At 55.1% G+C, this 8,571-nt stretch overlaps 1 pseudogene; it reads left to right on the top strand.

Moving 5' to 3' along the window:
• The first annotated feature begins 1,414 nt into the window (after positions 1–1,414).
• LOC136375150 (olfactory receptor 14A16-like) lies at positions 1,415–3,003 on the top strand (annotated as a pseudogene).
• Positions 3,004–8,571: the final 5,568 nt, after the last annotated feature.

Here is an 8,571-nt window from a genome sequence, read left to right as displayed (position 1 = left end):
GAGTGTTGTTACTGGCTGAGAATCTCAAGGGACTCATTAAAGCAGATAATGGGAAACCATGATTGCATGAACCTCTTACACTCAGTGTCAAAAAAAGTTCTTTAACAAACCATGAGAAGCCTGAAGTATTAATGAGCCACACAGAGTGTTTTTACTGACTAGGAATCCCAAGGGACTTGTTCAAGTAGATAATTGTGGCCATGATTTTACAAACTTCTTATAGAGACATTCTTAAAACGGAAACCAAGTTCCTTTAAAATAACTGAAGTACCTTGAAGCATTAATGAGCCCCACTGAGTGTTGTTACTGACAAAGCCTCTCAAGGGACTAATTAAAGCAGATAATTGGAGGCCAGGATTGCAGAGACCTCTCAGAGACTCCAAGGCAAAAGTAAAACTCAAAGTCCTTTGAAGAACCTGCAGTCCCTGGGAGTATTAAGGAGCCCTCCAAGGCCATTCCTGACCAAGGCTCCCCAGGAACTCCTTCCAGCACATCCTAGAGGCCACTGGCATGGGAGGGGGATGCTGAGGGCAGGACAAGGGGCTGACAGTGCCCAGCCTTGCTGGGGCTGTGCCAGGAGGCCCCAGGGCCTCAGGACAAGGTGTCTCCTCACAGCCCTTGGTGGCACAGAGGCTGCTGTGCCCCAGGACACCAGGACTTGGCTTCTCTTTGTCCCCACCTGTCATCACTGCCTGCAGTTCTCTGCTCTGCCTGGGGCCTGGGGACACTTTCTCTGTCGTGTCCCTCAGTGGGACCCATTAAAACTTCAGGAAACTTTGGAGTTGGATTCTGACTTGGAGCTCTTGAGAGGTTTCTTCATCTCCCTCTGAGGGACTGATGTTCAGGGCCTCAGCACAAGCCCCAAGAGGCTCATTAAAGTCCTTGTGCTGTGTCTGTGCTGCTGAGCTGGGCTGGGCTCCTGGCACAGAGGCAGCTCCTGGCAACCAAGAAGAGCTTAAAACACATTTCTCTTGCTGAGCAGCTCTTCTCCCAGCCCAGCAGGGCTGGGGCACTGCCTGCAGCCAGCCCGGGCACAGCACACAGGCACAGAGAGCTTCAATCACTCAGGGCTGGGAAGGGGCTGAGAAGTGACTGCGGGAGAATCACTGCCAGCCCTTGGCACAGGAACCTCTGGCTGCAGGACAATGCAGCTGCAGCTCCTGCAGTGATCTCCTACAGCTGGAACATGCCAATGCCTACAGACTCTGTGAGTACATTCTCTGATTGTGTCTTGTGTGGAGCAGCCAGGGGTGCCCAGGGCTGTCCTGCAGAGCAGGGTCCTGCAGCCCAGGGCGCTGTGCTGGGGCAGGGACTCTGCTGCCTGCCAGGGACAGCTCTCAGCCAGCCCTGGGGGGCTGCTCCCAGCACTGGGGGACAGGATCTGGGTGGAAGGAGACAGCTGGTAAGGCTTGGAAGTGTTCTCCTTGTGTGGTGAGGATGCTGCATTGTTCAGGACTGCTCCCAGCATGACATTTAACTGCAGAACATTATCAGGCAGATTATACAGGGAGCACAGCAAGGGAGAGGCTGCGTAAAATGGAAAATTCTGCTTTTTAAATCTATTGCTGTGTTGCCTCGATGGGAAATTGCTCATAGATACTGATCTTTCAGTTCAGGTTTAGAAAAAAGAACCAAACAATTTTCTCTCAGACTTTACTAAGCCAAACCGTGACAGAAATCAGCAAAGGGTCCCTTGCAGGCAGCACCATTGTTAGTTTTCCAGCCTCGTCAGGGTTGCTCTGATGTTGCCATCAGAGCCTGCAGAGCCAGAGCTGCCCCTGGGCAGTGCCTGAGCTGGGAGGGGTCTGCAGGGCAGAGCTGAGCCCCCAGGGCTGGGCTGGGCTCTGGCAGCACTGGCAGGGCCCAGCCCTGGGCACAGGGAAGCAGCTGCAGGCAGGGACAGCTCCAGGCAGCAGAGCCCTGGGCAGGCAGTGGGGGGAAAGTGCCACCAAGCTGTGCTGGGATATTGGAAGTCCTCTCCAAACTGAACTATTCCATGATTTCATTTTTTTACAGATCCCCATGCCAAGACACTGCAAATGTCCAACAGCAGCTCCATCAGCCACTTCCTCCTGCTGGCACTGGCAGACACGCGGCAGCTGCAGCTCCTGCACTTCTGCCTCTTCCTGGGCATCTCCCTGGCTGCCCTCCTGGGCAACGGCCTCGTCATCGCTGCCGTCGCCTGCGGCCACCACCTGCACAGCCCCATGTTCTTCTTCCTGCTCAACCTGGCCCTCAGCGACCTGGGCTGCATCTGCACCACTGTCCCCAAAGCCATGCACAATTCCCTCTGGGACACCAGGGACATCTCCTATGCAGGATGTGCTGCTCATCTCTTTTTCTCTGTTCTTCATTGCAGCAGAGTTTTCCCTCCTGACCATCATGTGCTACGACCGCTACGTGTCCATCTGCAAACCCCTGCACTACGGGACCCTCCTGGGCAGCAGAGCTTGTGCCCACATGGCAGCAGCTGCCTGGGCCAGTGCCTTTCTCAATGCTCTCATGCACACAGCCAATACATTTTCCCTGCCCCTGTGCCATGGCAATGCCCTGGGCCAGTTCTTCTGTGAAATCCCACACATCCTCAAGCTCTCCTGCTCCAAATCCTACCTCAGGGAACTTGGGCTTCTTGCTCTTAGTGTATGTTTAACATTTGGTTGTTTTGTGTTCATTGTTTTCTCCTATGTGCAGATTTTCAGGGCCGTGCTGAGGATCCCCTCTGAGCAGGGACGGCACAAAGCCTTTTCCACCTGCCTCCCTCACCTGGCCGTGGTCTCCCTGTTCCTCAGCACTGCAATGTTTGCTCACCTGAAGCCCCTGTCCATCTCCTCCCCATCCCTGGATCTGGCCCTGTCAGTTCTGTACTCGGTGGTGCCTCCAGCCCTGAACCCCCTCATCTACAGCCTGAGGAACCAGGAGCTCAAAGCTGCAGTGAGGACACTGATGACTGGATGGTTTCAGATCATTCAAAACTGCTGGCATATTTCTGCAAATCACTTGTAATAAAAGTAATTTTTGATACTTGCTGTTGCTTTGGTTTTTTTCCAGTGTTTTATATTTTAGTCATGTCCACAATGAGTTGTTGTTGTTTGTTTAATTTCTCAGTTTGTTTCGTTCCATGTTCACTGTGGCCACAACCTGTGTCAATGAGGGCCTGCACTCTTGGTGGCTTTAAAGGAACTCAAGGATCTCCCAGCCAAGTTTTCTGCAGAGATGCCCCTTTTGTTCCCTTCTCTGCAGCTGCAGCAGCAATGTCTGTGTGCAGAGCTGGGGCAGATCAGGGCTGGCACAGCAGCTGTGGCCAGGAGCAGCAGCCCTTGGTGTTGGCAGTGCTGCTCCCGTGGCCCTGCCCCGCTGCCCTCCTGGCCCTGGTGTTGCTGTAGGGCCTGAGTGCTCTCGGGGCCGGGCACAGGGCTGGGGGTGGCAGTGCCGGGGCTGCAGCAGGGACAGGCCATGGGCACTGCTGGGGCAGCGCTGACGCCTCAGGGCAGGGCCTGGGGGCTCCAGCCTCCTTGCCCAGGCTCTCTCCAGAACACGCCCAGGCCAATGCCCAGCACAGAAAAGCCCCGTGAGCAGCCCCAGGCTGGCCGTGGGCAGGCTGGGGGCAAACAGCATGGCTGGGGCTCTGCAAGGTCCCTGGGGGAGACGGGAAGGAGCAGCAGAGCAGGGCCTGATCCATCCCCACTGCGCTGGACACCCCAGGGCAGCGTCCCAGAGCGTCCTCATGCACCTGCCAACAACATCCCCCCTCTGCAGCCCTGGCCTCTCCCCCAGCTCACACAGGGGCCCCATCCTTGCAGGCACAGACACGGCAGCACTGGCTCAGGAGCCCCTGTTTGCACTGCCCAGAGCAGGCCTGAGCACCCCCATGGTGTTGGTGTGGGGAGATGAACCTGAGGGAGCACAAATGCCATCAGCCCCTGGGGACAGGAAGGGCTGAGGGACAGCAGGGAAACCACTGAGCTTTGTCAAGGGCTCTTGAGTCACACAGAAAGTTTATTCCCATCAGCTGTGAGTTTCCTGTGCCACTGCAAACGTTGTTTCTCAGAGTCATCCAACCCTAAACCGTCCAGAGCATTTCTTTTGCTTGAACTTTCTTTACCTACTCTTCCAGCTGCAAGTTTCTTTGTATTGCCCACCCCATGTTCCCTCCCCTGCAAACAGCCCATCCCTCTTGGCCCTTTCCTCTCTGGCCCCACTGCCCATTGCAGTTCCTGAGCTGGCACCATGGGAACATCCCTTGGGGAGCAGGATCATTCTCCAAGTGCTTCAGGAATTGTCTGCAGGCTCCTGCAGTGCCTGGTGCTGCTCCTTGCCAGAGGCACCACAGCCCAGGGGGGCACATCTGGGCTGCTGTGTCTGGCTGTGGGGCTCCCTGCTCTGGGCCATGAGGAGGAGCTGCAGAGGCTCTGCAGGACTGACAGGATGGGCTTTGGGGCTGTGAGGAGAAGCTGAGGGATCTTGGCTTCTGCACCTTCTGAAGAGGAGGCCCAGGGCTCATCCTGCAACTTCTGCAAGGGTGGTTTCAGAGAATCACAGAATCAACAAGGTTAGAAAAGACATCAGAGATCAGCAAGTCCAACCTGTGCCCTGACACTGCCTTGTCTCCCCTGAGACTCCTCCAGGATAAACAACCCCAGCTCCCTCAGCCCCTCCTCACAGGACTTGTGTTACAGACCCCTCCCCAGCCCTGTTGCCCTTCTCTGGACACTCCAGCCCCTCAATGTCCTTCCTAAATTGGGGGCCCACAACTGGACACACCAGTGAAGGTGCTGCCCAACCAGTGCTGAGCACAGGGGAAGAATCACTGCCCTGCTCCTGCTGGCCACACCATTCCTGACCCAGGCCAGGTGCCACTGGCCTTCTTGGCCACCTGGGCACACTGCTGCCTCATGTCCAGCCTGCTGTCCAGCAGTCCCCCAGGTCCCTTTCTGCCTGGCCACTCTCCAGCCACTCTGTCCCCAGCCTGTGTCACTGCAGGGGTTGTTGTGGCCAAAGTGCAGCACCCGGCACTTGGACTTGTTAAACCTCACACTGGTTGATTTGGGCCCTGGATCCTGTCCAGGGCCCCCAGCAGAGCCCTCCTACCCTCTAGCACATCCACACTCACACCCAGCTTGGTGGCATCTGCAATTTGTTAATGGAGGACTCGATCCCCTCCACCAGATCATCCATGAAGATATTAAACAGGACAGGACCCAACACACATCCCTGGGGGACACGACCAGGGACTGGACACCAACTGGATGCAGCACCATCCCCAGCACTCTCTGGGCCCAAGCTCCAGCCAGTTCTTCATTCTTCCACCAAAGAGGGAACCTGCCCAAGCCATGGGCTGCAGCTTTTCCAGGCAATGCTGTGCCCCATGGTGTCAAAGGCTTTGCTGGAGTCCAGGTAGACACATCCACAGCCTTTCCCACATCTACCAGGTGGGTCACCTGGCTATAAAAGTTGGGTCAGGCAGGACCTGCCCCTCCTAAACCCACATTGGCTGGGTCTTATCCACACAAGGATCCCTGTGATGGCACCCAAGGGGATCTGTTCCATTCCCTTGTCAGGCACTCAGGTCTGGTTGACAGGTCTGGAGCTCCCCAGTTCCTCCTGCCAGCCCTTCCTGGGGATGGGCTCACATTGGCACCTCCAGTCCTCTGGGACCTCCCTGGTGAGCCAGGACTGATGAGAAATGACGGAGAGCACCTTGGGGAGCTCCTCCACCAGCTCCCTCAGCCCCCTAGGATAGATCCCATCTGCTCCCACAGACACCTGTGAGCATCTGAGTGGCTCAGCAGGTCAGCAGCTGCTTCCTCCTGGATTACAGGGGCTGTTCTGCTCCCTGACCCCATCCACTAGCTCAAGAGGACATTTGTCCTGAGGACAACCTGTCTTAATGTTGAAAATGAAGGCAAAGAAGGTGTTCAGTACCTCAGCCTTCTCCTCATCTTTAGTTACTCTATTCCTCCTTGCATTCAATAAAGAGCGGAGGTTGTCATTGGCCATCTTTTTGCCAGTAATGTATTTCTAAAAACATTTTTATTATTCATCACAGAAGTGGCTAGATTAAGTTTTACATGGGCTTTCACTAGCTGTAATTTTCTTTCTCAGGATCTAATGATATTCTGAGAATTTTCCTGGGCAACCTTCCCCTCTTTCCAATACTGGTGCACACTCTTTTTTGCCCTGAGTTCCTGCAAAAGCTCCCTGCCCCTCCAGGCCAGTCATTCTACTTGTCAGCTCATCATAGGCACAGCTCTATATCTTCAAGATTTCTTTCTTGAAGTACATCAGTCCTTCTTGGACCCCTTTGTGGAAGGGCTCCTTCCCTTCAAACAATCAGTATCCGATTCAGTAGTCTCAAATCAACAACCTTAACAGGCCCAAGTCTGCCCACTGGAAGTCCAGTTTAGAAGTTCTGTTGATGCCCCCTCCTTGTGAAACTGAATATTGAAAACTCGATTATTCCATGGTCGCTGTAGCCCAGATGGCCCCGAGCACCACATCCCCCAGCAGCCCTTCTCTGTTTGTGAACAGCAGCAGACAGAGCTTCCCTTGGCAGTGGGAAGAGAAGGAAACCTCCCCAAAGTGCAGCTCGGAAGGCTCAGCCTGGAGCTAGCACAAAGAAAAGTCCCTCCAGGGCAGAATTTTGGTGCAGGAGGTGTCCCAGCGTGAGGCTGGGCCATGGCCTGGCTCTGTGTGCCAGGAGCCGGCAGCGCTGGGTGCAGGGAGCCCAGGGAGGGCACAGCAATGCTGGGCTGACAAATGCTGGGGGGACAGCGAGATGGGCGTGTGCAGCCGGCCAGGGCACAGCAGCAGCACGCCCAGGGGGCACAGCCTGCAGGACACATGGCCAAGGGCTGGGCAGGGCTGGCAGGGCCACAGGCACCCAGGCCTTTGTCCCCTGGGCTCTGCCAGCGCCTCGGGAGGCCCCACTGAAGGAACTTTCCTTCCAGGGGCTGCACTTGGCTTCTGCCTGGCCCCTCCCTGAGCAGGCTGGCAGGGCTGGCAGCTTGATGCCATTTGTCCTTGCTGCCATCCCAGTGCCCCAGCAAGAGCCCCGAGCCCCCCGGGAGGGACAGGCCCTGCTGTCCCAGGCCTGGGCTCAGGGCTTGGCCTTTCTGCTCCCTCCAGCCAGCCCAGGCCTGCCTCAGCATTGCAGTGCCCTGCTCACAGCCTCGGGCTCCCTGCACTCCTGGCCTCAAGGATCTGCTCTCACCAGTCCCTGGGGAGCCTTTGGCACTCCCTGCCCTCACTGGGGCCCAGGGATGCTCCAAGGGACTTGGGCTTTTGCTTCTGACTCCTTGAGCAGCTTCTTCCACCTTCTCTCAGTGCCTGGGGCTCCTGGACTCAGCCCCAAATCCAGCGTGGGGCTGATTAAAATGCAGAAAGCCCTGAGGAGCTCTTTGTCTTTCCTTCAGCTCTCTTCATGTCTCCAGGGCTTGTGAAGCTGCTTGGAGTCAGTTTGGAGTTCTCTTAAGGAGGAAGATTTCAAAGTGCACCTCATTATTTTTTTTTTTTTTTTTTAATCAAGGGCATATTGTTTCAATTTTCAGTTCTTAGGAGAGGTGACAGAAGCATTCCCTCAATGATCTTAATGCTGAATGTTACTTCAGGAGATTTGGACATAAAGAAGAATGAGCCCCTTGTGGGCTGATCCTGTTGGGACAAGCTGCTCCTCACCCCAACCTCAGCATGTCTGACATCACTCACCTCGGACTGACATCCCAAAATGCAGAGAATTCTTTTTAGTTTTCTTGATAATTGAAATTTAATTAATTTTAAAATTATGGTTATTTTTAGTATTATTCTGTACTTTATTAGCTATTTTTTAGATTTACATATAAAAATCTATACATTTTAAGCAACCAAAACAGTTTTTGGTCATTAGATCTGATTAACACCATTCCCTTCATTAGTTAATTGACCACTATCAGCTATTGATTTCTCCCTCTTTATGCTAATTAGCCGCTTTTTTAGTTCTTTTGTCATATTTTTCAGAATTTTCTCAGACAGGGTAAAAGGGATCACTTTGGGCTCCATGGTGACATTTCTGGGGCACATTTGGAGAAGGGAATTTGGAGAGACTTGAGGGTCTGGGAGGACACCTGGGGGAGCCGGGGGAGCACTTGGAGGGGCACTTTGGGATCCTGTCGGACAATTCGGGGTCCATGGGAGCACTTGGGGGTCCAGGGGGGCACTTGGAGGTCAGGGAGGGGAATCTGGGCGCCCTTCGGGGTCCGGGCGGGCACTTGGGGGGCTCTGAGGGGGCTCTCTGGGGCGCGGGGGGATGATGGGAGTTGTAGGCGCGGGTATAACACGGGTTAACGGGGCCGCGGAGCATCACGGGAGTTGGAAGCGCAGCTCCAATGGCTCTGGGTGGGGCGCGGGGCATGATGGGAGGTGGAGTCACCGCTGGAACAGCGCTCTCTGTACACCGCGGAGCATGCTGGGAGCTGTAGTCCCGGAAGCGGCTCGCACGGAGCTTTTGGCGGTCTGGGACGGCACTTGGGGAACACTTTGGCGTCCGAGCCGCGACTTGAGGTCCTCAGGGGGAACGTACACGGTTCGGGAGCACTT

The sequence above is a fragment of the Sylvia atricapilla genome, unplaced genomic scaffold (genome assembly GCF_009819655.1).
Source record: "Sylvia atricapilla isolate bSylAtr1 unplaced genomic scaffold, bSylAtr1.pri scaffold_96_arrow_ctg1, whole genome shotgun sequence".
NCBI lineage: Eukaryota > Metazoa > Chordata > Aves > Passeriformes > Sylviidae > Sylvia > Sylvia atricapilla.
Note: the sequence above shows the minus strand (reverse complement) of the source record. Positions and strands in the feature narration are given on the sequence as shown.